The sequence below is a fragment of the Perognathus longimembris genome, unplaced genomic scaffold, assembly GCF_023159225.1.
Source record: "Perognathus longimembris pacificus isolate PPM17 unplaced genomic scaffold, ASM2315922v1 HiC_scaffold_166, whole genome shotgun sequence".
NCBI lineage: Eukaryota > Metazoa > Chordata > Mammalia > Rodentia > Heteromyidae > Perognathus > Perognathus longimembris.
In genome coordinates this window covers 154,675-167,233 of record NW_025956683.1, presented here as the reverse complement: position 1 = coordinate 167,233, position 12,559 = coordinate 154,675, and the positions used below count along the sequence as shown (strand labels likewise).

Genomic DNA, 12,559 nt, shown 5'->3' with positions numbered 1-12,559 from the left:
TATGGGAAGATGGGAAAAATGATGGGAAGATTAAGATTACCCTTTAAGTAGGAATTTCAAAGTGTCCTTTGCTTTTTGAAGTTGATGAATTGAATCATAACAAACAAATAACTGGGAGGAGTACAAAGTATGACATGCTCAGTCAGGTTTCCTCACAAGGTATCACCCTTTGTATAATGCCATGGAAGAGGGTTATATTATAGGTCAAACTACAACTCTAGTGTCCCATTTGCTTCAAAAATAGTCCATGAGAATCATCTCAGTAGATGCGAAGAAATCTCTTCCAAAACAAAAATCCAACATCATTAATAGAAAGAACATAACAAAAAATAATAAAGCCCATATATGATAAAACCACAGCAAATGCCATACGGAATGGTCATGAACAAAAACAATTTGCTCTAAAGTCCGCGAGAAATCAAGGTAGTCCATTCTCTGTACTTCTCTTCAGTGTAGATCTGGAAATGCTAGGCAGAGCAATAAGACAAGAAAAAGATACAATTCTGATTCACATAAGGAAGGCAGAATCAAGCCATCCGTATTGCAGATACCCTAATGCATGATATCTAAAGGAAACAAGGACTCCATCTCCAAGCTCCTCGAGTTGACTGAAAACTGTGTTATAGTAGCTGGTTACAAAATTACCTCACACAGATCAATGGACTGGGAGGAAGGGAGGGGGCGGGGCCGCGGGTGGTCAGGCAAGGCGCGGCTCGGGGCCTGGCCTGGCCTCCAGGATGGAGGAGGCCGGAGCGGCGGTGGCCTCAACCGGAGAGGCCGAACTGAACTGGTTCCGCCTCAGCGTGTCCACCGAGAGGATGGAGTCCGAGCTGGAGGCGCACGGCGAGGGTCAGCGCGGCTCCTGGAGGCGCCGCGATGACGGCGGCTGCCCCACAGCCGTCTGGCGTCGCTGCCCCTCGGCCCGATCTGCTGGCGCTGAGCGGCCTGCGCATGCTGCTGGCCTGCCACAACCGGCTCGGAGGGCCCGGCACGCTGCCCAAGGGCCTGGCGCGCTCTCCGCCCTGCCGCAGCCTCCAGGTGCTCAACCTCAGCAGCCATGGCTTCCAGGAGCTGCCGCCAAAGCTGCTGGGGCTGCGCACGCTGCACACCCTCAGCCTGGGCGGCAACCGGCTGCGGAGCATCCCGGCCGAGATCGAGAACTTGCAGAGTTTAGCGTGTTTATATCTTGGAGGAAACTTCATCCAAGGAGTCCCACCAGAATGAGCAAATCTGCCTTGTCTGAAGTACTTGGTATTGCGTGACAACAAAATCCAAAGTGTGCCTCCTCAGCGTTCCCAGTTGCATTCCCTTCGTTCCCTCAGTCTTCCCAGTAGCTTGCTGACATGCCTGCCTCGCAAGATCCTCACCCTTATCCATTTGGAGGAGCTGAGTTCACCAGGAAATCCATTGGTTGTTCGTTTTGTTAGGGATTTAACCTATGCCCCTCCCCCTCTCCTGGAATTGGCTGCATGGACCACTGAGGTCCGCAATATTTCGCTGACGTCCCCTGTGATCTTCCTGAGAATCTTCTTAGATACTTGAGTTCAGCTAGCAATTGCCCAAACCCAAAATGTGGAGGAGTCGACTTTGACCTCTGTGTCAGGCAGATCACGTTCGTGGACTTCTGTGGGAAGTACCGCCTTCCGCTCATGCACTACTTGTGCTCTCCTGAGTGCTCCTCCCCCTGCAGCTCTGCCTCGCACAGCTCCACATCCCAGAGCGAGTCCCACTCCGAGGATGAAGCCAGCGGAGCGCACACCGAATGCACAAAGTTCTCCTTGGTTGAGCACAATCGAGGGGCTTCTGAGAGACAGCTTGAAATTGACTAGAAACCTTGTTGCCCTCATCAAGGAAAGTACGGGATAGAAGAGTTCATATTCCATCTGCCTGTCCAGCAAGAATGAATCCAGTTCCGTGCTTAGACTTCACTCCGAATGGCAGTTTGCAGTGTTCACAACAGGATGGTACATTCTCAGCAGCCATGGACCAGCGGCTGCTGCTGCTGCTGCTGCTGATAGAAGAAGTGAGGAGTTATCAAGGTGTGATTATTACAGAGCTGCCTTTGGCAGTGAGTTGAGCACTATACCACAGAAGAAGCCTTCTCCTTATACCACCCCTGTTTTTATATAACAGACCCATCTATTCATATGAGCCCACAGGTAGTTGCATAGGACTTCATTAGGTCGTTCTGACCAAATAACTACTAAAGAATATAACTTTTAAGTAGGATATTGGAACTTTTTATTTGTTTTTATATGATTATTAATCTTTATAGCCTAGCAATGATTAAAGTGCCTTAATCATTCCAGTGAGATGGAATTTTATGCAAAGAATAATGCCAAAGCAAACTAGAACCTGACATTATGCAGAACCCTTTAAAATGTGCTTTAACAACTCAGTGAATCACACCAAGCCCATGCCTTCTTAACTCCTGTTTTGGTTTCAACATTGCAGTGATCCCGCTTTATTTTTTTTTTCTTAAACTATCTTTAAGTAGTTGTTCAAAGAGGTTTCAATCTACATGTCAGTTTACAAGTACATTGCAACAGTGATGCTGCTTAAACCAGTCACTTTATACATAATGGGAGACCACAATCTTGATCAGTCCGTTTACCATGAAGCAGAATAGTATATTTTGACAGAAAATTGTAGAGGATACACTAATTTGTGAGTGAGAAAGGTAGAATTTCTAACAATAAAATTTGACCCCTTTGCCTGTGCTATAAACTAAACTGTAACTTTGAAACATTTCCAAGAAAACTAAGGTGGTTAGATAAACAAGACAAGAGGGCCAACGTTGAAAGCCAGGAAATTACATTCACACAGTGTCTAAAACTAGTTTAACACTGGAACATTTTGAAACTAAAGCATTGGTAAGTAGCAAAAGATACTAAGCTTATTCTCTCCGTAAAGTGTAGAATAATTGTTTTTGAATTTTTATTGGCTAGTTTAATGTGCAATAGAATTGAACAGTAGTACACTGTAAATTCATGTAAAGTATAACAACACACATATAACCATTAGATTAGAAGTTATAATGACATAATAAGTGCTAAATGTACAGGTGAGATTGCATTAGAATGCCAGGTAACCTCTTATAGCACCCCGTATTGTATTATAATGCTATTTATGTGTGCTAGCTTTCTGTATATATTCTTTTTATTTTAGGTTATCATATAATTCAGGGTTTGTGTGTGTGTTTGTATGTTCATTCATGAAACATGAGTATTTGATGACTGCAGTCGTGCACGCTGCTATAGTGAGTCCCCTTACCATCTCCTTGTTAAAAGTGTAGTAAGATTATTCTTTTATTATTTAGAAATGTTCTGCCTGTATCTATAGAAGTAATTATTACATTGTATATTGTAAACTACAAGTAAAAGAGTCTTTGCTTACATCTTCCACTGAGCCACAGCAAGCTGTAGACTGAAATCATGAAAGGTAAATTTCAGGTAGGCAGTGCCTATACCATACCTAAAATGCTAATGTAAAACATACAATTTGGTAGCATCAAGGTTTTTTCTGGTGTAAATGCTTCTAAATAGCATCATTTCTGTGGTTCTGAGGTTGAACTGAGACTTCATGCTTACTCACCTGAGTGTTGCTTAGCTGGTTAAGCAAGACTGCAGTTTGATTTTTTGCTGATTAATTGAAGGTGGAGGCTTTAAAAAAATTCTTTATTAAAGTGATGTACAGAGGGGTTACAGTTTCTGAGGTAGTCTTGTGGACCTTTTCCTGCCTATTCTGGCTTCACACGGTGTTCTGGATCTCAGCCATATAAGTAGCTAGGATTGCAGCAAGACACAATAGGAACCATCTTCTACTTCTTCATGGACTGTCAGCTTAACCTAAGTAACAGCTTGAATAATCATATAAAAATTCGTTTTTGTAAAATAAATAGGTAGGTTAATATAGCACTTAGCCCTACATAGCTATTTCCAGCTTCCCATGAAGGAAGTATACTGCTTGATCTCTAGTAGAAATACATATGAGCATATGTAGCTGTGTACTAATAGTGAGTGTTCTGTCAACAAAACGTTTACAATATGTCTTTGCCTATTTTTGAAATGTAGGAGTGGTGTGCGTCTGTTCTTACTAACTGTTTTGGAGGGGTAGGAGAGATGAAACCCAGCCTCTGTTCATGCAGGGCAAATCCTTTTCCATGGAGATGCAGCCCCAGCTTAACTGTGTTCTGATTTGTGTGTATTTGAGACAGGGTCTTGCTACACAGGCTGGCCTAGAATTCTGTATGTAGCTCACACTGTCCTTCACTGGTAATCTTCCTGTCTCTGCCTCCCAAGTATTGGGATTACAGGCATATACCACCAACCCCAGCCTATCTTTGGTAAACTTGTGATGAAATCTTTAGTTGTTCGTTTTAATCTCTCTTTTTTTATTCTTATTTTTGATCTTCTACATGGATGCTAATAATGTCTAGGATTTTCCTTGTTATAGAAATATAGAAGATGAGATGGAAGGGATTTGATCATCTAGAAACAAGATGATCCTGAGCCAGACAGCAGATATATATTGAAATGGAATAACTAATATTTGAAATAGAAATGGGTACAGTATTCAGTCTTAGTCGTGTTTACTCATAGAATGCAGACTGAGTTAGAGACATAATCCTATGCTCTGAGCAAACAGGAAGGTTCGCTAAAATATTTGGAGTCAGGGACTGATGGCACAGGGAACAGCTGTGCTCAGTGTTCCCTATATTTGAGTAATAACAAAGGTAGATCCTTTTGTTATCATTATGGAGTTCAGGCTGGCCTCAAACTTGCAGTCTTCTTGTCTCTGCCTCCCAATTGTTGGGATTGTGGGTGTGGGCCACCTTCCAAATGTGTGCTGGAGGTGACTACTTCTAAACACCTTGGTATTAACTTTTTTAAGTTGCCAACTTAAAAATGCATTTTAGACTGACAACAAACCTGGAAATACTTTTGTTGATATAAATAAAAATAAGAAGTAGTCCACAACTAGCAACTGGTGGCTCATGCTTGTAATCCTGACTACTCAGGTATCTAAGATCTGAGGATTGAGATTCAAATCCAGCCTGGCCAGAAGAGACTGTGAGATTCTTCACTTCAAGTAAGTACTGAGACAAAGCAGGAAATGATGCTGTGGTTCAAGTGCTAGTGTGCTAGCCATGAGTAAAATGAAGCTCAGGGACAGCACCAGACCCTGAATTCAAGTTGGAGGGCCAGGCACTAAAAAAAAAAAAAAGGTCACAGTAGTTTTTTTCTGGTTCTGGGGTATAAATCAAGGGCCTCATATATCCCAGCCCTTTTAGTTTGTATGTTTTTTTTTAAGATAAGGCTTCACCCACCCTCTGCCTGAGTTGGCTTGAAATATGTAATCCTTTTGCCTCTGCCACCCACGTAGCTGGGATTACAGATGTATATCAATGAGCCTAGTTTAAAATAAATCTTTAGCAACCACAGGCAGAGAGAGAAGTCAAACCTAAGGATATTCCTAAGCTAAGCAAGCCCTTTAGGGTAACTGAATTGTTTAATAAAGTTATTAAATGACCTACTGGTTGTCATCTAAAAACCTTTAATACTAAAGTTATTCAGTACTTGCTAGTAAGAGCTGGTGTTCATCTCCCAAATGAAAAACCAGGAAATGATAGGATTTTCTTCCAGCAGGGAGAAAGCAGTGCCTCATTAACCTAAATTTTCTGGTTCAGCAGATAATATTGGTTAATATTTACCTTTTCACTGTAAAAGTAAGCAAATACTGAAAGTTTTTGATCTTTGAAAACTTTTTTAAAATCAGTACCTATTTATGTATTAAAGAAACGAATGGTAATTTGCTAAATTTTATATGATCTCATATAGGGAAAACTTTATCCTTTGTAGTACATACACAAAACTAGTTTAGTTATGTAAACTAGTTTAGTTTAAACCTAAGTGTTTAGGTAAGACCTGAACAATCCCCCATTCATCCAAAGGTATAGATTTTATTATGTAATATTATTCCTCATTTAATCCAAAGAGCTTTTCAGTTGTGCTGGATATTTAACCTCAGTAAAAGGCTATTGTGTAGGCATTTAGGCAGCACAGCCTATAATACATAGTTCTAATTTCCTCTGCATACAAGAAACATACTTGACCATCATGTCTTTTAACACTAAATTCTTTGTATCGACAGACTTAGTGTATAACAGTGCATTTAATTTTGTGTGTTGTAATAGTTCTAATCTTTTAAAAAATACTTAGGTTGTTTGTGGTCAGAGAGAACTAAGTGCATTAAATCCTCCATGGACCCAGGATTGGGGAAATTACGGTAACAGCCTCATCATTTCGGACCTTTGACTTGAGGGAGAAAAACTGATCTTGAGAGATTTGTCAACCTAAAACAGGACCCATTGTATCAGTGTACAACTTCTGGGGAGGCACCCTCAATACACTGCTACCGGAGGGCCTTGTCATAAAATCAGTAAAGGATGTTTCTCAGAATTTTATTTAAAAAATGTATGCCGTTCCATGAAAGGATAACAGCAGTTTCGTTCTATTACTCCTTTTTATATAGCACTTATAAAATAACTCCTCATATATATAGTACATATAGCCTCTAGTGGAGTATTAGCACGGTGAGGCCTAGCATGCTTTGTCACTGATTTTATTATAGTACAGATTGAAAGAGGGTGTATTTTCAGTATGTTTACTTGTAAATACTAACATTTTACAAATCTTTTTCTTGGTTTGAAGTTGTTAAGTTTTGAACTAAAGATTTACTCACAAACTCTGCACACTGTTGAATCCATACTTGCAAGGCAATTCTGATCTGGAGGCTACAATCACTTACCTAGCTTGTTAGTTTCTAGGGGAAATAGTCTGGATATATTAAAATCTATTCATTCTAGGAAGGTTATTTACATACTATCAAACAAGAAAGCCATGGTGGAAGAACCATTCACGATCACCAGACATTGCTTTGGCTTTGCTCCTGTGGTTATGGATAAGTTAGATTTAACTGCTTTTTGTTCAGATGTCACCTGGTATTGAAAACATTAAGACATTCTTTAATGTGTCTATAACTGATATAAAGGAGTCCCTTCACAGATTTTGCTCCTGAGTACCATTCTACACTTGAGCTGCACCTCCAGTCAGATTCACTGATCTTAATGATTAACCTTGATGTGTTACTGAGGATGAGTATTATCCTCAACAGTCACTGTACAGTAGTTGTATAGAGACTCACATTGAAGTTTGGTGCATTCTGATCCCATTTTGTATGTGATAAACAAAAATGTAATAGGAAAAGCCCTTAGAATAACCAGTATTTTAACTTTAATCATAAACCTGGGGACTTCAAAGTATCAATAGAGGATGATGAAAATGCATTTTACTTTTACTTTGGTCAGATGACTGTGATCTGATTTCTCAACTTGTATATTTGAAACATTTTGAATTAGGTATATAATTAAAGCCTAACTTTAAAAGAATAGTGTAATGTAACAATATAACTCAAGAATAAAGTTTTGTTTTCTAGATAACATATAGTTTACTGTATCAAAATTACTTGTTACTTTATAATGGTAAATTCCTTTCAAAGAATATTTAAACTATGTTGCATACTTCCTACTGCCTCTAAGACATCAAAACATTGTAATCTTGTATTAATTATGTAAATTTCACCTTACTAAACATGGCGCCTGCCTTTATTTTGTTTTGTTTAAATCCAGCTCTCTATTTCAGGAAAATAACATTATTTTATTCTTAATGAATAAGAATTTACTCTTAAAAAAATCTAAAATCCTCATAATGTTTGTATTTGTATATTATATCATTGCTTATCTGTTTATTAAACTTTCAATACATAAATCCATAAATTAAAATCAGTAGACTGTATACCAAACATACACAGGCAGAGATGGCAATCAGGAAAACACCTCCATTGATATTCCCACAATAAACAAAATAAAACCAAGTAAGCAAGCAAGGTATCTGTGAATAAACCTAATTAAATGAGCAAAAAAACTTTCATAGCAAAAAACTCTAAAAATTTGAAGAAAAGAATCAAAGTCAACATCAGTAAATGAAAAACCCTTAACATTCTTGAAGGGGTAGCTACTAGTAGAGGAAAAATGGCCATAAATGATCTATAAATTTAATGAAATCCCCACGTACTGTTAAAAATCATCTAGAAATCTAGTGCAATCCCCAACAAATCCTGAAAGTAGTTCTTTACTGAGATAGATAATACAAACTACAAATTCATGTGGAACAGCAAAGACCACAAATAGCTAAGGAAATTCTAGGAAAAAATGGCAATGGGGGCAGTATCACAATTCCAGACCTGAAGCCCTAGTAACAAGCTTTACTATCAAAACCAGCGTGCTGTTGCCCCAAAAGTACACCTGGAGATCACTGGAACAGACTAGAAGACTCAGACATAAAAGCACTTACTTAGAGTTACCTGATATTTGACTGGGTAGCCAAGTGTAGACGGTGGGAAAAAGTCAGGTTCTTCAAAAGTTGGTCTTGTTAAAACTATGTATCTAGGGGCTGGGAATATGGCCTAGTGGCAAGAGTGCTTGCCTCATATACATGAGGCCTTGGGTTCGATTCCTCCGCACCACATATACAGAAAATGGCCAGAAGGGGCGCTGTGGCTCAAGTGGCAGAGTGCTAGCCTTGAGCAAAAAAGAAGCCAGGGACAGTGCTCAGGCCCTGAGTTCACAGCCTAGGACTGGCAAAAATAAAAAATAAAAAAACAATATATATATATATGTATATATATACTAAGTATCTAGATGCAGAAAATTAGAGGTGGATCCCCCTTTGTCTCCATGCACTAAAATCACCTCAAAGTAGCTCAAACCCTTCAACATCAGACCTGAAACTTTGCAATTACTGCAAGAAGAAGTAGAAGGAATACTTGAGCTCAAAGGCATGTGCAGGACCTGTCTGCAAAGTCTCAAGGACATAGCAGATAGGAGAGACACTTGACAAGTGGAATTTCACAAAAATAAAAAGTTTTTGCATGCCAAAGGATATAGATACTGAACTAGAATAACAATCAATAGAACAGGGCGGGAGGAGATCTTTACCACTAATATATCTAAGAAAGGCCTTATATCCAAAAAATAGAGGAACTCAAGAAAGTAACCCATGGCAAAGCTAATCCATCACTAAAAGGTGCCAAGGACAGACTTCTGAGAAGAAGAGACAAGGCAAAGAAACACATGAAGAAAGGCTCACCATTCCTGGCCGTAAAGAAAAAGCACATCAAAATACCTATGAGATTCCATCTCACCTCAATTTCCTTGGCCAACATTGTAAATTCAAACAAAAACAACAAATACTGGCAGGGATGTGGTGGAAAGAAGAAGTCTATTGTGCCTTTGGTGGGTATGAACACTAGTAAAACCACTCCGGACAGCAGGCTGGAGGTTTCTGAAGAAACCAAAGTACCCATTTCACATGACCCAGCCATGCCACTCCTGGGTATCTGTCTTGAACATCACCAACCAGCATACGGAAAGACAACTGCACCTCCTTGTTCACTGCTGAACTATTCCCATTAGCCAAGTTAGAGAAAGAGCCCAGATGTCCTCCAATGAATAAGTGGATCTAAAAATACACGATGTAATTTTATACTGCCATTACAAAGTAAAATATAGCATGTGCAGGGGAATGGATAGGACTAGATAAATCATTTTTAGTGAGGTAAGCCAAACTGGGAGAGACAATGGTTTTGCTCCCATGCAAAAGTGAGTTTTACGATAGCTTGGGACAGGAAAAAATAGATACAGGACTCTAGGCATTCACTCACAGCAGACCAAAGGAGTGTACTCTTTGGACAGGAACACAACAAGTGGCACGGTGCCGATGTGCAATCGGTCATATTAAAAACATTTATCAGAATGAACCCTCCCACGGGCGCGGGCTCCGGAGCGGGGCGCGCTGAGGCGGCAGCGGCCGGTGCAGCCACAAGGAGCGGCCTGGTGAGAGTTGCGCCCGCTGCCCTCTTGCCCTACGCGGTTGAGGCAGAAAGTGGCGGAGACTTCGGGGGCCGGGGCCAATGTGGGCGCCCCTGTGACCACGCACCTCTTTTCTGCCACTTTTGCAAGGGCGAGGTCATCCCCAAACTACCGGAATATATATGTCCCAGATGAGAACCAGGCTTTATTGAAGAAGTGACAGATGATTCCGATTTTCTAGGTGGTGGTGGCAGCCGGATAGACAATAGCACATCGACACATTTTGCCGAGCTCTAGAGCCATTTGGATCACACAACGTTTCCCAAGATTTTAGACCATAGAGCCAAGGAGAGGGGTCACCAAACTCACACTGACTTGTGGGACCAAGACGGCCTCCACAGCTGCCAATGAGTCGGAGATACAGGTCTCAGGGAAGTCCTCGTCCTGACAGATCTCCAGCTATTGAAGGGATCATACAACGGATCTTGGCAGGACTCTTTGCAAATTCTACAATTCCTGGATCCCCCACCCCCGGCACCCCGGCCACCCTTTTTCTTGGAGTGGGATGCTACACTCCAACCCTGGGGACTATGCCCGCGGTCAGACAGGGCTGATGCCAGTGTAACGCAGAATTTGGCACAAGTGTCAAACACAGGGCCTCCACCAGTCACAGGAAAAGATTACATCTCTTCCAACATTGACAGTAACTCAGGAACAAGTTGAGATGGGCCTAGAATGTGCAGTATGCAAAGATTACACACTTGAGGAAGCAGTCCAGCAGCTTCACTGCAGTCATCTCTTCCATTGTACATGATACAGTATCTGTATCCTGCCATGGCTAGAACTGCACAACATCCGCCCCCTATGTAGGAAGATCTGAAATGGTGAGGACTGTACTTGGCAAGCCCAGAACTCTGAGGCCTCTGCAAACAACAGCAATGGCATCCAGCTACATGACAGTTGCACTTTCTGAAACTAAACACCATACCTGAACCAGGGCTGGGGTGGTAGTCTTACTGACATAGCTGTAAATTGTATCAAAACAAACAAACATAATAGATGGATGTAGGAATCACATAACAAGCTCCAACCACATGAATGTTTTTTTCTCTTAGTTGAAAGTTAGTTCCTTCAGATGGAATTGTATCTTCAACTACAAATGCCTCTTGTTCCTGAATTCCGAGTGATATTTTATAAGTGTGAAACTATTATGTTGGTTTGTTCCTGCCTGAATTGAATTAGTTCCTTCAAGCCTAGCTGAGGTCCGGCTGTGTGTCCTGTTGTCCAGTGAAAGCTGTTTCTGGCCCCTCCCCACCATGAACATATTTCGCAGTAAATAGAGAGGAACCAGTGCCCTAAAGTCCAACCAGTATAAATCCCTTTGTCTTAATCATAAAAATCATTTTGACCACATTAGCGATAAGTGAGGTAAGATTAATTTAATCTGAGACTACTGAACTTGTTTTATCCTGATCCTCCCAAGAGCGTGAAGAAAATTACAGTGGGAAGGAAAAACTGGTCCATCATCACACACTTAGATTTTCTCATTTTGATTTTCAGACATTATTTCAAGAGGAGCAGTATCCTCAGAACCAGCATGCCATGTTCTGGGAATCTTAATGTTGGTGGGCTTAGGTGGGCAGCATATAGACATGGAAAGGTGTGTGAGATCTTCAGTTCTGAAATTTTTTTTTTTTTTTTTTTTTTGGCCAGTCCTGGTCCTTGGACTCAGGGCCTGAGCACTGTCCCTGGCTTCTTCCCGCTCAAGGCTAGCACTCTGCCACTTGAGCCACAGCGCCGCTTCTGGCCGTTTTCTGTATATGTGGTGCTGGGGAATCGAACCTAGGGCCTCGTGTATCCGAGGCCGGCACTCTTGCCACTAGGCTATATCCCCAGCCCTGAAATTTTTTTTAATGATCCTCAACACTTTGTTTGCTGTCTTTTGTCTTAGAATTACTTCATTACTGCTTGTACAGCTAATTCAGTGTTTTTGATAATTTATTGCTCTTTAGAAATTGGAATTTTCTGTTGTCTTGATTTTTTAAAGCCCATTTTTCATCTCTGAAGCTTTTCCTGTTCTGCTTGGCTCTGGCTTTGATTGGGGTCAAGCTGATGAATGTGATCATTCCCTAAATAACTCAGCCTTGGAAAGATAGGCCTAAATTTCCAAGCCTAACAATGTCCACACAGATGCTTTTTGAGTATTGAAAATTAAATAAATTAAAATGTAAAGAATAAAATGAAGTCTCCCACATCAAATAATAAGAATATTTTAGGTTTCCCTTTTTTTAAATGTCCTCTAACAAGAGGAGCACCTAACAGCAGTATAATAACACAATAATATAATAGTCTTGGTTAAATTATGTGCCCTCTGCTAGTTCTCTAAACTGGATAGTAAGTATGTGCTGTTTATAGTCAGATGGGAAGCATTTATACCATAGTATGAGTGAATTGAGATTAACTGGGGTTATTATCATGAAAATGGTGATAATGTACATGCTCTTGTGTTATAATGTGAGTACCACTATGACTGGCTGAAGCAGAAATACAAGGGGGTGAAGAGGAAGACACAAAAATACTGTCATTCATTTGTTGCCACCAGTCAGTTCATTTAAGTAAGGGTCCTTC

At 40.6% G+C, this 12,559-nt stretch overlaps 2 pseudogenes; both read left to right on the top strand.

Annotated features, from left to right (window-relative positions):
- Window positions 1–737: 737 nt before the first annotated feature.
- On the top strand, window positions 738–2,022 carry LOC125344608 (annotated as a pseudogene).
- A 7,852-nt stretch (window positions 2,023–9,874) lies between these two features.
- LOC125344604 lies at window positions 9,875–10,904 on the top strand (annotated as a pseudogene).
- Window positions 10,905–12,559: the final 1,655 nt, after the last annotated feature.